Raw genomic sequence first — 17,190 nt, forward strand, 5'->3', positions numbered from 1 at the left:
GCTGCGTTAGTGTGGTACCTAGGCTAATTTTGTTGGATTGAAGAAAAAATTGGACTTACAGATGCACTCTTGGAATGGAAATCATTCCATTGAGAAATCCAAGTGCTTTCTAGAAAAGCATGCTGAACCTGGTGCATTTATTTCTTTGTTTTTTAATTGGAGGATAATTGCTTTACAATGTTGTGTTGGTTTCTGCCATACATCAACATGAATCAGCTGTAGATGTACATGTGTCCCCTCCCTCTTGAATCTTCATCCCACCCTGGACCCCGTCCCACCCACTAGGCTGACAGAGCACTGGGTAGAGTTCCCTGTGTCATATAGCAAATCCCCACTGACTATCTATCTATTTTTACACATGGTTGTGTATATATCTCAATGGTACTCTCTGTCAACCCATCCACCCCTCTCCTTCTCCCACTGTGTCCACAAGTCTATTATCTATGTCTGTGTCTCTATTGCTGCCCTGAATATAGCTTCACCAGTGTTACCTTTTCTAAATTCCATATATATATGATGACATATAATATATGTCTTACTCCTTTTGACATACTTCAATCTATGTAACAGGTTCTATGTTCACTCACCTCACTAGAACTGATTTGAATTTTTCCTTTTAATGGCCAATTAATATTCAATTGTATAGATGTACCACAACTCTTCATCCATCCATGTGTTGATGGACATCTATGAACCTGGTGCATTTTTAAGGAAGACAATAACATTGAATAAACTCAGCCAAAGAACTATTGATGAAGATTCATAATATTGCATAGGAGATGGTGATCAAAATCTTGCCCAGCAAAAAGGCAAATGGTTGCCTGAGGATGTTTTACAAATACCTGATAAAAGAAGAGAAGCAAAGGCAAGGGAGAAAAGGAAAGCTATCAAGGAAACATTTCATGCATGATGGGCACAATAAAGGACAGATATGATATGGAGCTAACAGAAGTGGAAGATATTAAGAAGAGGTGGCAAGAATACAAAGAAGAACTGAACAAAAAGATCTTAATGACCCAGATAACCATGATGGTATGATCACTCACCTAGAGCCAAATATCTTGGAGTGGGAAGTTAAGTGGGCCTTAGGAAATATCAGTATGAACAAAGCTAGTGGAGTTGATGGAATTCGAGCTGAGCTATTTCAAATCCTAAAAGATGATGCTGTGAAAGTGCTGCACTCAATATGCTGGCAAATATGGAAAACTCAGCAGTGGCCACAGGACTGGAAAAGGTCAGTTTTCATTTCAATTCAAGGAAGGGCAATGCCAAAGGATGTTTAAACTACCACATAATTGCACTCATTTCACACACTGGCAAAGTAATGCTCAAAATCCTTCAAGCTAGCTCTCAGCAATATGTGAACTGAAAACTTCCATATGTACAAGCTGGATTCTGAAAAGACAGAAGAACCAGATATCAAATTGCCAACACCCATTGGAACACAGAGAAAACAAGAGAATTCCAGAAAATCATCTACTTCTGTTTCATTGACTACACTAGTCTTGGACTGTGTAGATCACAAAAAACTGTGGAAAATTCTTCAAGAGATGGGAATATTAGACCACCTGACCTGCCTCCTGAGAAACCTTTACACAGGTCAAAAAGCAACAGTGAGAACCAGACATGGGACAACAGGCTGGTTCCAAATTGGGAAAGGAGTATGACAAGGCTACATATTGTCACCCTGCTTATTTATCTTATATGCAGAGTACATCATGTGAAATGTTGGACTGGCTGAAGCACAAGCTGGAATCAAGATTGCTGTGAGAAATATCAATAACCTCAGATATGCGAATGATACCACCCTAATGGCAGAAAGTGAAGAGGAATTATAGAGCCTCTCAATGAAAGTGAAAGAGGAGAGTGAAAAAAGCTGGCTTAAAGCTCAACATTCAAAAGATGAAGATCATGGCATCCAGGGTCCAGAAGATTCCCTGGAGTAGGAAATGGCAACCCACTCCAGTACTCTTGTCTGGAAAATTCCATGGACAGTGGAGCCAGTGGGCTACAGTCCATGGGATGGCAAATAGCTGGGGAAACATTGGAAACAGTGAGAGACTTTTTTTTCCTTGGGCTCCAAAATCACTGTGCATTGTGACTGTAGCCATGAAATTAAAAGATGTTTGCTCCTTGGAAGAAAAGCAATGACAAACCTAGACAGTGTATTAAAAAGCAGAGATATTACTTTGCCAATAAAGGTCAGTCTAGTCAAAGCTATGGTTTCTCCAGTAGTCATGTTTGGATGTTAGAGCTGGACAATAAAAAAGGCTGAGCACTGAAGAACTGATACCTTTGAACTGTGGTGCTGGAGGACTCGAGAGTTCCCTTGGACAGCAAGGAGATCAAGCCAGTCAATCCTAAAAGGAAATCAACACTGAATATTCATTTGAAGGACTAAGCCTGAAGCTGAACCTCCAATACTTTGCCCACCTGATGTGAAGAGCTGACTGTTTGAAAAAACCCTTGATTCAGGGAAAGATTAAAGGGAGGAGGAGAAAGGAACCACAGAGGATGAAATGGTTGGATGGCATCACTGACTCAATGGACATGAGTTTGAGCAATCTCCAGGAGATGGTGAAGGACAGAAAAGCCTGGCATGCTGCAGTCCATGTGGTCACAAAGGGTCAGACACAACTGAGCAACTGAACAACAAAACTCAGTTTGCATTAGAAAATATGACAATAAAACTGCAGTGTTCTTCATATAGAGACATTGGACTTTTAACTTACCCAGAATGCTTGGACTCAGCTTCAATTTTACCTTACAACTTTTTTCTAAAGCTTTAGTAAGATATATTATATGGTATCTAAAATTGTGCCTGAAACCCACCAATAATTGCTCAATAAATTATTAGTAGTATTCTTTCACAGAATCCAATTTTCACAGATTCTATAAAATCAAGTTTATCTTAGATTAATGGTCATTTACCATACAGGACTTCCCTTGTGGCTCAGCTGGTAAAGAATCCACCTGCAATGTGGGAGACCTGGGTTTGATCCCTGGGTTGGAAAGATCCCCTGGAGAAGGGAAAGGCTACCCACTCCAGTATTCTGGCCTAGAGAATTCCATGGACTGCATAGTCCATGGTGTCACAAAGAGTTGGACACAACAGAGTGAGTTTCACTTCACTGTCACCATACAGGAAGATTTACAATGGTAGAATTATTTCTAAGAAACATATTAAATCACATGAGTTAATAAGCAAATGTAAATAAAAATCTGGAAAACTCAATTTTCACTATTAATTTAAGAAAATCATAACACACCACACTATGGTTAAATATCCCAAGCATTACTAGCCTAAATGTATTGATGTAATTATTTTAGAAAATATAATGGCATAGATATCTCTAATCTCAAGAATGATCAAATAATTTAAACTCAGGGGAAATTTTATAACAATAAAATATTTTGATGGGTTTCAAATATACATATCAAGAGTTTATAGATTATTTAATGTTCATATAAAAATTGCATGACAAGCAAAGAAAATTGTTAATTTATAAGTAGTAAATAGCAAATTTAATAATTTTATATAGGCTACTAGTAAATTTAAATATCCTATAGAATAAGGCAATTAGCTATTAAAATGTCATCAGACAATGAAAGAATATATTAATTTAGTATTAAATCAGGAATTTTATTTCAGTTCAGTTCAGTTTAGTCCCTCAGCCGTGTCTTACTCTTTGCAACCCCGAGGACTGCAGCACACCAGGCCAATAGAGTGTTGCTTTAATAGAGTAGAATTTTAATAGAATGCTGCTATTTTTTTAAGAATGCTTCTATGTAATAGCTCATTCTTACAACATGGTAGGTTTCCAACTTAAGCCTTGGGGTATATTTAATACTCTTTGATGCATAGAAAATATTGAATTCTAATTAAAAAAAAACTTAAAAATTTTTATATTTCAGCATAACTTTGAAATATCATCTAAAGTAGTCCCACTCAAAAACAGTCTGAAATAGTTTCTACTATCAAATTTATAAAATACATAAATATGGGGCATGTCTCTTGGTATGAATTTGCTAATTGAAAATATCACATCTGTTTTAAGGTTTTCTGGATACCCATGTCCTTTAACTTCATGCCAGTTTTTACACGTTTGGGAGGATGATGTTACAAGTGCTGGGTTGGAACAAAGTCCAGTATATTTAAGCAAACCAGTAAAATCGCAGGATAATGCCTGCCATATTCATAGGACTATTACAGATTTAATTTAAGACTATGTGTTTTATAAAAGTCCCTTGAAAACTAGGCCTCTAGTGTCCATATTCTTTTTTTTTTTTTTTAATTTTATTCTTTTTTTTTTTTTTGTGGGTTTTGTCATACATTTGTCCATATTCTTGTTCCTGGGTCAAGACCCCTGAACTAAGATCTAAAACCTGATGCAGTAAAAGCCTGGAGATAAGGTCAGGGTTCTCACTATGTTCCAGTATTTTAGAAATCATACCAATTAACCTTCTGTAATAAACAGAACAAAGAAATTTAGATATAATTTTTTATTTAATTATTTAAATAACTGTAAATTTCCCAACTTCAAAAAGATTACTTCTGCATATTTCCCAAATGTGAAGAAGACTGTTTTGAAGAAAACCATAGCTTCCTGGGTGGCATTGTGATAAAGAATCCGCCTGCCAGTGCAGAAGACTCCAGAGACATGATTTCAACCCAGGGTCCAGAAGATTCCCTGGAGTAGGAAATGGCAACCCACTCTAGTACTCTTGTCTGGAAAATTCCATGGACAGTGGAGCCAGTGGGCTATAGTCCATGGGGTTGCAAAGAGTGGGACACAACTGAGTTGACTGAGTGTACACAATGACATTAGAAAATTAATATCAAAATCTCCTTAACGCCTTCTTGAGCTCCCTCTGCTGATCTTCAGACAGTTGTTAACCTAACTAAAAGGTTCAACAAAACATATATAATTAACGAGATGTCCAGTTGAGTGCTAGCATCCGGAGCCATTTTCACAGCTGGGTACACACTTCTACTCCAGACATTACCAATTAAGCTGTACTATTTGTGCAAAGACAGAGAAACAAGCTCTGAAAGACTTTTCCATTACTCAGGCTTCAGGAAACCTGGGAAAGAGGACATTTGCCAAAAGAAAAGAAACACAGGTAGAGGATAATTATTTGAAATTGCAGTTGCCATGAATTGTAAATATGTAAAATTAAAATGCAAAGCATTTTCTAGGAACTTTCCTCTTTACTTTGTTTAGCTCAATTAATTACAGCTTCATGCACAGTCTCACCAAAGAAAATAAGTCAAGCAAAGCATTGGTGCAGTTTGTGCAAGTTCTTTTAAGCCTTACTTTTTTGTAAATATACTATTTTTTGCGACTCTGCTATAGAATTGAGATATTGTGCATCTAATTGTTGCATTTATTTTATTAAGATATATGTGTGCTTTTAGTGCATTTATTTTCTTTTGCTTTTTCCTTACATGGTTCCCTGATGTCACACTTTTTGGTAAAAAGAACACAATTACATAATAACTAATAAATACTGTGGTTTCTCAAGCATGTGCACAAACCCCAAAGGCATTTTAAGCATGTCTCTTTCCTTAATAATGCCATAGTGTCTGGGATAAAGGATCATTTGATAGAAATACCAGCCCACTGGGTCACTGCTTCAAAGGAACACATATTTCACAACACTTAAGTTTCCTATGAAAGAATGTGAAATTTTGAACAAATAAACTATACAACACACAAAGAATACAAACTAATTTTTGGATCAACTTAAAGTCTAAAATTTAGATGCAACACATTCTGCATAACATGTTTAAAAGTGGAAAGAAAAATTAATCTATGTGACAGTTTAAATATACTGTTGTACCAAATAGGGGGAGACTAATTTTCATTAATGAGAAAATCAAAAATAAAAAGAATACAATTTTTTTCATGATGTCAATCTTTGGGTTTTTGCCTATCATTTGACATTAAGAATGAGAAAGGAACCCTCCCACCTAAGTTATTGGTGGGAATATAAATTGATGTAGCTGCTATAGAGAACTGTATGGCAGTTCCTTAAAAACTAAAAGAAGAGTTACCATATGGTCCTACAATCTCACTCCTGGGCACATATCCAGGAAAAAAAAAGTGTAATTTGGAAGGATACATGCACCGCATTGCACACGGCAACACTATCTACAAACAGCCAAGGCATGGTAGCAACCTAAATATCCATTGACAGATGACTGGATAAAGAAGATATGACACATGTATAAAATGGAATATTAGTCAGCCGTAAAAAAAAAAAAAAAAAAAACAGGGAAATCATGCCACTGGTAGCAACATGCATAAACCTAGAGACTGTCATACTAAGTGAAGTAAGTCAGACAGACAAAGATAAATACCATATGATATCATTTATATGTAATCTAAGAAAAAAGATACAAATGAAATCATTTACAAAACATTAAAACACAGATGTAGAAAATACAAAGGGAAAAGGAGGGGAGAGATAAATTAGGAGTTAGGGATTACCATATTCACATTGACATATGTAAAATAGATAAACAGAAAGTTCCTACTATATAGCACAGGAAACTATGCTCAATGTTTTGTATTAAACCTGTAGGGGGAAAGTATCTGAGAAAGAATATACATACATATATATGTGTGTGTGTATATGTATATACACATATATATGAATCATTGTATGCCTGAAACTAAACCATCATTGTAAATTAACTATATTTCAATTTTAAAAAATAAAAGATATTCCAAAGAAGATACTTAAATGACCAAGAGGTACATACATAGATGAGATGCTCAACATCACTAATTACCAGGGAAATGCAATCAAAACACAAGGAAATCACCTCACACCTTCTCTCATAGCTACTATCAAAAAGAGTACAAATAACGGGTCCTAAGGAGGATGTGGAGAAATGGTTAACCCTTGCGCGCTGTTGAGAGAAATTGAAATTGGTGCAGTCACTTTGAAAAACAATCTGGAGGTTTCTTAAAATTTTTCAAATAAAATCCCACGACACAACAATCCTATTTCTGGGCATTTATCCAAAATAATTGAAAAATATATGTGTATACCCATGTTCATTGCAGTATTATTCACAATAGCCTTAAGCAATGTCAACTTGTAAGAAACTACTTAATGAATTCCTTAGAAGAGCAGAGTTGGCTCCTATGATGACCCCTGGTTTAGGCAGCACTCTCACCCCTTAGCAATCCTTTCCCTATTCTCCTTTTTACCATAACACTGATCAATACCAGAGATTATCCTTTGTCTTTATTGGTTTGGCTATCATCTACCTTCCCACAGAAAGAAAAGAGTTGGGAACTCTTTCTCTCTCATTTCTGCTTAACCTCTAGCAGCTGAAAGGGAATCTGAAACACAGTAGGAACTTTGTCCATACTGAATTAATAGTTTATTTTATAATATATATGATCTGTTTAAAAAATAATTATTAAAATTAAAAGCTGAATTTATACACAAGTTTTTATAGCTTTTGTCAAAATAAAATTACCTTAATTGTATATAAACTATAAAAGGTATAAATTCAATGAAATGTTTCTATATAAGTAATGATAGTAAAAGTAACTGTGCAATTATTTACCTATAATTAGACCAAATAAGCAAAAACAAAATTAATGATATCATACGTGTGACATTCTTTAAAATGACATTCTCTTAAATTGTGAAATTTCTCTCTCAAACTGAAGATAAAATATATTTCTTATATTTTTTTCTAAATAGAAAGCTTACATATTTTCACCTTTCACATAAGGTCATTATCATCCATAGAGCATAATATTAAATATAAATTCCTTATCTTCATGGGAAGGTCTATGTTTGATGTTGCATGAAAAAGGATAATAATAAAAAATCCTTTGTGTGGTTTTTCAAGTAGTCAAGGATCAAATACAAAAACATTAAAACAAAGCAGATTACCAAAATCTAAAATCTAAAAACATTAACTAATCCATGAGCATAATTCCTTAACAGTTTTACACGTACAAAATACTCTACAAATTTATTATAATCTTACATGTATGAGAGCACTACCTAACTGAAGCAAATATAAAAATGTAGTAACTTTAATGAACATTAAATAATAATATGTATATGAAATAATTGTAAACCACAAAGTTTTATACACATGGAAGGAACTCCTAAGCTTCTTCCTTTAAAAATAGATTAAAGTTAATTGGATAGAATGCCAAACTGTACACTGCATAAATTCTAGGTCATAAATGCTGGAGAGGAGAAAGAATGACTCAGAGGCACTATAGTGATGAAAAAAGATTCTAAAGTTCAATTCAAACTTTAACCCAATACAGTAGACAGAAATCTAACATGAATCCCAGTGACCCACATCTGTGTATAAGCACCTCAACTTGTGTGTAAGCACAGCCTATATCATGATTTTGATCAACAGAATATGGCAAAGGTTATGTGATAGTGCTCTTTTGGTTGTTACAGTCTATGGTAAAGAGAACAGATCTTAAGAAGCAAGTAAGGTTTTAAATCAGTTCACTTTATGTATGTCAAAAAGAAGATTAGTCTTTCTAAAAAATGCGGATTATTCTCGCTGAACCTGATCTAATGAGGTTTCTTTTAAAGAAAAGCAATTCTGGAGGTCAGACCAAAAAGTCAGTGAGTTCTTTTCTGGCTTTGAAGAAACCATCTTCCATGAGTTCTGAGCTGCAAAGAAATAAATCCAACCTACAGCCTGGAGGAGGAAGTTGAGCCTCAAATAAGAGTCCAGCCCTGGATGAAAACTTGATGTGAGATCCTAAACAAAAGACCCAGCTCGCCTGTATCCAGACTTGTGACACACGGAGGCTTTGAGAGAATCTTAGTGATATCCAGGGTGACAGGGACAAACCATTTGTTACAACAAAAACCAGAGGCTGAAAAGTACACATGAGCATAATACACTCTTAGATCATGAGAAAACTTGGCTGGATACAGGAGTGGGAATTCTGAAAGCTGGAATTCTGAAAATACAATAGCCCAGGTAAGGCCCATGCTTTATATGTTGACCTATCTCTGTTTTACAAATATGCATTGCACATATGAGAGAACTGAAAATCAGTTTTGCTTGCAGAGTGTAGAGTCAATTAGAAGAATCTTAAAAACAAACAGAGAATTTCAACTTAATACAGTAAAAATCAGAGATCCACTGACGATTTCAGAATGCAGCCACATTTGAAAGCTTACTTTAATCAAGAGGCATCTCAAAGAGGTAAGAAGTCTGTATCTGCAGAGGATAATGGTTATGATCATGCAGCTGCTTCAGACAGAACTTGGTCTGAGTCCTAGCTCCATGGGCTGCATAACTCCTAAAGCTTTGGTCTCCCAATATCTACCTGTTAAGCTGTTGTGAATATAAAATAGAATGATGTTTATAAATACCTAACAAATGCATGGCATGCTACAAGTCATCAAAAATGTTACTTTGCCATTACAATCATGAATTGTTATCACTACAGGAAGAACCAGGAATTAGTAAGATCAATGTAGAAAATGTAAAAATAAAATTCTGGTTGACATGGGACAGTCTGGGTCAAGGTAAAAGTGAAAAAAGAATAGAAAATTGAGAAAAGTTACATGCATTAGATAAAGTTACATGCCAAAAGGGGGATAAAAAAGTCAAAACATGGAGACCCACAATATAACAATAATGATGCAAGTTTAAAAGGTGTACAAAATCCCAGGCCTAGGTGAATGGAAAAAGTGTGTCACTAACTGACAGGTAGAAATAGGCTCGTGGACCACGGTGCGGATGAGATGATGAGTTTGTGGAGTTTGTCCTGTCATCATAAAATCAGAGTTAAAATATCTAGCAGACACTTTGTAAATACATTTGTGGAGTTCAAATGTGGGCCAGAGTTATGGATTTGGAAGTTATCTACGAAGGGAGAATGACTATAGCTGTTATAATGAATGAGCTTCCTGCAGGGCTCTAGTAAGAATGAGGAACAGTGAATAGTATGCAAAATGATGCAGAAATTTCAAGATTAAAAACTTTTACACCAGGCTTCATTTCAAAAGTAAAATTCTGAGTATCGTTAATCAACACATAACATATTTAATAAAAGCCCTATAAAATTTTCCACTTTCAAGTTAAACTTTTCCACATTCAAGTTAAACTTTTCCACAAATCAAACTTTTCCATCTCCTTTGGGATCCACTTAATAAGGACAACCCAAAACTCAGATAATGAGGATTCACCAGGGGCTCTGACGCAACTGTGCGGCTCTCCTGGGAGCTGTGTTGTTATTACTGCCACCAGCTCTCACCTCTTCTACTCAGTCAACCTAAATGCCATGTGAAAGCAAAGAACATCAATTACCAGCCAACACTTCCCTTTGTATTAATACCTCAAATAGAAGAAACAATAGAATAAAGTACTGACTGTTTCCTAAGTTTTCAATAGCCCACTTAAACTACCTCTCTTTGTATTATGCTTTGAAACTACTAATATTATTTTGATCATTTCATCTCATAGACTGAAATATTAGCAGCTAACTAGCCTGAAGGTTTAAATGTGAGCAGTGTTTTATAACACAAGTTGCATTTCTTGAAGTTTAGTTCAAGATGTATTTGGAATTGAACTTGATATCTAGGAGGACTTTTTAGAGAATGAAACAAATAAACCAAAAAAACATGAACTCTTTGGAAATTACTCTGTTATACTGTTTCTTATTCTATTTGAGATATAAAGGGAAATATTGTTTCCTAATATTATGGTCTATGAGATTAAGTAATGTAGGACCTCTAACATTAAATCAAAGGAAAAACTCCTTAAGATTTTTGATATAAATTCTAAAGTTTGTATACTAAAGAATATATGTGCTATGCTGTGCTAACTAGTTTCAGTCGTGTCCAACTCTTTGTGACCTATGAACTGTATCCCACTGGGCTCCTCTGTCCACGGGATTTTTCCAGGCAAGAATACTGGAATGGGTTGCCATGCCCTCCTCCAGGGGATCTTCCCAACCTAGGGATCGAACTCATGTCTTTTACATCTCCTGCATTGGCAAACAGGTTCTTTACTGCTAGTGCCACCTGGGAAACCCAAAGAATATATGACATAAAATTATTTCAACAAAACTTAATAATTAAGGGAAAGATGGGGCAAGAGGGAAAATTAGCATTCACATTTAGTAAAGAAAGTAACAAAAAAAAAAGTCTAGGTTTAAATGACACACCCATTTGAATACCTGACTTAAACAGAGGTGATGAAAGTGGACAGTAGAAGCAAAATGGGTGAGCTAAGCTCAGTTGCCTAATCCATCTATTCTTAATTGTGTGACTATGGGCTGAAGAAGTAGAAAGTTTTGACCTGTGTGTCTGCTTTCTCTTATCTAAAATGAAGATAATAGAAAATCTACATAGTCATGTAAAAGGAAAATGACTTAATATGGATAAATTAACCTAATATGAATAAAATGTGTATGTATACATGTTAATACCTTAAATAGCATCTTTTTTCTATATCATTCCTCTTCTTGTACAGGCAAATCAAGGTTCACAGACCATATGCTCAGGTATCAATAAGTTATTTATCACGAGCAGCAAAAAAGTGCTTACTAGTAGTAGCTCACTGGCCCTCTTTCTTTAGAAAGATTAATGGGACCACTTCCTTACTCTTAAATGAGGTAATCCAGAGTTCAGTTGACTCCAAGACCACAACAAAACCTGTGGCTTTGAGAAAAAGGGGCACATAACTCCAAAGGGCAGGGGGCATTTGTCACTTTATGTGTATAAGGACTTTTACTTTGAAGACTTTAGAAACTAGAAAAAATAAGGCCTTGCTGGTCATTAAAACACTGTCTAATGTTTTTGGTGAAAGTGGAAAGGAAAATTATTTTCATTTCATCATCATCTTTGGGGAATACAATTCAGACTTATGTTTTAATTGCTACTCTGCGTATTTTAATTGGTACCTTGGTGTTACTTGAGCAGAAAAAATATATCACTGAAGTAAGTTCCTCTTAATTGTCAATTATGATGAATATATTTAAATAAAACTCAATGAACAAAAAGTGTTCTCAACTCTTCTGCATTGTGTTTTAGAATTGTTAAAAGTGCTATGAACCAATTTGAGTTGGAATAATATTTCTCTGCATTGTGTTTTAGAATTGTTAGAAGTGCTATGAACCAATTTGAGTTGAAATAATATTCCTCTGTATTGTGCAAATGAACACACTAAGCAAATACTTTGCTTTAGAGATTTACATAATTTGATACCAAAAGTCACATTAAATTGATATTAATTATTTGGTTTTAAAGCAAGAAAATTCAAGTTAAGGTGTTCTTCTTCCCACATTTTACCACATCTGTGTATGAAAACACTGATACATAAATAACAAAAATATTTCAGGTGTAGGGCTATTCAGGCTCTGTTCCTTAGAAGTGCAAGGCTTATTACCTGTAGATGTATACTAAGTGAACCTCATGTGTCTCTTCTAGAGATTATAATTTGCAAATCATTTATCATTAACCATACTTTGTGCAGAATCAGTGCAGCACAATAATATCTTCATTATGTACGCATTCATTCTGCTACTTATCCTTGGCAAAGTTTTGCTCCCAATTGTCCTTTCCCTTGCCAATCAGTCATTCAGAGAGCTTCCGAATGACATGTTCATGGCAAAAACAAAGCACAAAAAACTTGTGTGTGCTCAAGCTTACTAGCCTAAACAAATTTTTAAAATAACAATAATTAAAAACTAGTTTCATCACCAAAAAGTATATGTTGCATTGTAGCTTAGTATGTAAATTATTTTTATATTAAGCAGCATTTCTTGAGCTTGCAAGTTCCAGATCAGTCCCACTGGTTTATGGTACAGCAGACTTTACCTAGACAGATAGATCAATAACATATATACACATATATACAAATATATAGCACATGTATATAACATGCATATACTCATTAAGAGTGTTATATGATTGTTTCATTCTTGTTTCAGAAAATCCGTATTAAAACTCATTAGAATTCTGAATGTATCAAAAACACTATCTTATCTCATAGTTTATCTCAGAATAGAAAATATCAACTGCTCCAATACCAAGGTGATTAAGGAAGAAAGAGACCAATTGTTTTGTTGTGTGGTGACCAATTTAACAAGCAAACTGGGATTTTCCACAAGGGACCCTATAGCTCACCTTAAGTAGCCTAAGCCCGAAGGATTTTGGAGGTGTTGGAGAAGGTGATTAAGTTCATTTCGTACAAAATAATTGGTCACATGGCTGTTAGAATGATGTTAACAACAGGAAGTACTTTAGTAGCTTATTAGTTCTTAAGAGTCTTATGAACTTATTACAGAGTATAATATATATATGTTATCAAGCATACTACATTACGTATATAAAGTCTATTACATAGTAAGTTAAAATATACTAGAGATAGTATGTTAATTTGGGGCAAATATGAAGGATTAAAAGGAACATATTACTTAAAGTATTTGGTTTCATGGATGAAAGAGTATTTAACATGAAATCTGGCCATCACAGAGAGAAAATTTTCAATAAACTACCAAATAATAATTATACTTCATAAGTTACTTAATAGCTTATGTTACTTTTAAGAAGTCAATTATCTAAACTTTATATCATACTTCAGATTTACTACTTTTTGATTTCTCTATTGTGTCAATAACTTTTTAAGAAAAATAATATGTAGCCTTGATTAAATCCAAGTTATTTCACCATTGTCTTGAATCCCCCCAAATATACATAGTTATTAATCATATTTGCAAGGAAAAAAGACATCTATCTGGCAATATTATTTGTTTACTTTTTATCCAGATCAATTTGCCTTAAGAAATTGAAGAACAAGAAAGGCAACTATTTGAACATATCACATGACATTAAACTATTTCAATAATTTGCATACTTTCCATAATTTGTAAAAGGTCATTATCTTGAAGTAGAAAGTTCTTTATACATTTGCAGTATCTATGAAATGAAATGAATTAATGACTAACAGAGTATCTGTTGTTATGGTATTGACTAGCCCCTTGAATTTCATATGGACAGGTTTTAATTCCAAAATATGGTCATTTCTTTATGGAGCAAATATTTATTGAAGGACCACCACATGTGAGTATTTTTAATAGAAGTCCTCAAAGTTGACAATTTTACTTGTTTACAGTTAGAACTGCATTCTGTATCCAAATGGTATCTCTTTTGTGCTAATTTGTGGCTTATTATGGTCAGCTAATTTTACCTCACTTCAGAATATATAAAAGCTAAATGTAAGAAAATCAGTACAAAACGTTTCTCATATTTTAAATTTGCAGTCTCACTGAACCTACCCCAGTAGTCTCATTATTGCCAATAACACATTTTGATTTTAGTGTCTCATCATCTCATTTTGACAACTCTAAACTTCATCTAAAAGAATGCTAGACACTGGCAGTTCAAGCTTTACTATTTCTACCCAAACAAAGACATACATCTTGGAAAACTTTATGGACAAATAAGTCAATGAGATACTTAATTGGGTGAATGTGGTGTTTGTATATGTTGCTACTTTTAAACTAAGTTATAAAATTAAAAAATATGTTTATGCTTCAGTGCAATAAATAAAACTAAAAAAAAAAAATTAAAGCCATTATTCTGTTTAAAATTACACTGTCTGAATATTTATACCAAGCTTTAAAAAAGAAAATTTCAAAATGTACAGAAGAGAAGAATGATACTCTATGTAATTAAAAGAGGCTGTTTGGTATAAGCTTCATGGCCCAGTGTTCCAGAGATCATAGTTTGATTTTCTAGCTGCTTAGTTCTTAAAATTTTCTACCACTTTAATGTAAGATAGCATGACTGATAGGAATCTCACAAAAAACATCTGCTTAGGTAAAACCTGAGAACAGCTAAAGAATTTACATTTGACCTCTAGTGCTTGAAATAATATCCATTTCTTGTAACAATCACTCTCATGTAGGACTGTGCTATTAATAAGATGAAAAATCTACCCAAAGGAATTATTTTAAATAATAAACTCTAAACCTAAAGTTTATCTTAGGACACATAATGCAACTAGAGTAGAAATTTTTATGATAACTAAAACCACACAAATTTTTAAACTTAGTGTACTTTTTAGTTGCTGAAAAACATAGCCTTAGTGAGTTGAACAAAATTTATCATCTGAAACAACTCATATTTTACCCATTCCTATTAATAAAGGACATCTAGTTGCCACCTGAGCTCTCTTCCTGAAATGTGAAAAACCTTCTTCCCATGTTTTGCCAGTCATCATTTCTGGTTGATCTAATGTCATTAATGACATAAATGAAAGGACATAATATTACTTATCAGACAAATCATCATGCCTAGCAAAAAAGTCATAAATAGTAATAGAAACACACAGAACACCAGCTAACTTCTATCATTTAATAATTCTTCACTATGAGAAGTACTGTTGAATGGTTTTCTGCACTGAATTCTTCCTCCATAAACACCCAAAACACACTGTCAATTCACAAAAGGAATGTAGCTTCAAAAGAAAATCTCCTAAGTAGAGAAAAGCTCTCTGTTAAGCATGCAAGAGGTTAAACATTGCTGAAATAGCGAGACATTTTCCCAGCCCACGCTTCCCAGTTCCATTCAAATTACCAACAGCGGTAGCGACTATAATACAAGCTAATACTGTATTATTAAATCAGAGCTTCCCATTTACATCCACCTCTAACCTGAGAGGGCGGAGGGGGATGACATTCACTAGTCAATAGCAGAACAAACAGCCCCCAAATTGGAAATACACATGACCTTGGGGTGCACAATTCTGAGACCAAGTTTCACAAGTTTTATATGGATCTACTGCATAACAACACATCTAAATGAACCCAGCATGGTATAAATGGTCCTCTTCTAGCCACCTCCTCTACAAAATAATGTGAAGAAAGCTCTGCACTTTGCGGTCTATGATTTAGATACCATAGGCAATATTGATTAATCAGAGATTAGTCCACTCACATATTTTTTAAGGTTGTATTTGTTTTAAACAACTTGTTGGATGGTTTATTTAACATAATTTACTAACATATCTGAGGACTTGCATCGAATGTTTCCTGTCCTTTGAGCTATGCTAGAAGTGTTTCTCTACAAAATTTATATTTATAAAGCAAGATGTAACACAATGACATTAAGTTCACAAAAATAAAAAACAAAGCCCTCAACTTCCTCCCTTGAATTCAGTGCCTAATCACCAACAGACGTTCTTGTAATAGTAATTATTAAAATAGCTGTTTCAATTAATACCAACTATCCCGTTTCAAATTATAAAAATAATCATAACTTGCTCTTAAATATTTGTATGGCATTGCTCCCCCATTTGTAAAAATGTATAATAATATTCTTTTTCTTACCTTATTTCCAGAGTCAAAAAGTCTCCCAGAAAGGTTCCTAACCAGTGTGGATATGTAAATCACAATAATAAAAATAATTAAAAAAAAAAAAAAACTAAAAAATGATCTTAGTTGGGAAAAGAGGGAAATAGTTTGGTCTGAAACTATAGAAATCCCCGAAGTCACGCCTGAATGGGTGCCCAGGTGGCAAACGGAGGACTCTCTCCCACGTCCGATACCACACTCCTTTATCAAGTTGATAGGGTCCAGCTAGGGAAGAGGGTCCGGCGGCACGGAGGGTGGGAGAGGGCGTTGCCTGGAGCCGCGGGAGCAGCCGGTCCGCCGGCGTCCCAGGTTCAGCACCGACAGCGCGGTGGACAGCACCCGCTCCGCTCCCCACCAGTTTGTCTCAGTCACTGAACCAGGCTGATTCTCGCGCCTCCTCCCGGAACAAGGGCTGCTGCCACTCAACCGGGCGCGCCCCGCCCCTGCCCTCTGACGTAACGATTTTGCATTTCAGCTCCGAGGGAGGTGCGGGGCCGCCCCCTGGATTGGGCTTCTGCTGGGGTCAGCTGAGGCAGTGGAAGCGACCGAATCCAGCCTGAGTATCAGCGTGGGCATCATTGGACTTCAGGCTCCAGCAAAACCAGCCTTGAAGAAACCGAACGCTCTAGGCGCAGCTGGAGCTTTGCCTTCGCCGGGACCCTGGCTCCGGTGCGCTCCGGAAACCTCAGCTGACAGCTTTGACAGGAGAAGGGGCAGAGCGGGCAGCGGAGCAGAGGGCATGCTCGGGGAGCGGAGGCGGGGTGGCTGGGTGGGTGAAGGACCGCGGATCGGGGGACAGAAGGAATTC

The 17,190-nt window shown here is 35.3% G+C and overlaps 1 protein-coding gene across 1 annotated transcript in view; it reads right to left on the reverse strand.

Annotated features, from left to right (window-relative positions):
- Window positions 1–16,469, reverse strand: part of FSTL5 (follistatin like 5) — an 864,841-nt gene extending 848,372 nt beyond the window's left edge. Inside the window, exon 1 of the mRNA XM_061140881.1 lies at window positions 16,359–16,469. The gene's annotated coding sequence lies outside the window, so the exon portion shown is untranslated. The remainder of the gene's footprint in view (window positions 1–16,358) is intronic.
- Window positions 16,470–17,190: the final 721 nt, after the last annotated feature.

The sequence above is a fragment of the Dama dama genome, chromosome 5 (assembly GCF_033118175.1).
Source record: "Dama dama isolate Ldn47 chromosome 5, ASM3311817v1, whole genome shotgun sequence".
Classification (NCBI taxonomy): domain Eukaryota; kingdom Metazoa; phylum Chordata; class Mammalia; order Artiodactyla; family Cervidae; genus Dama; species Dama dama.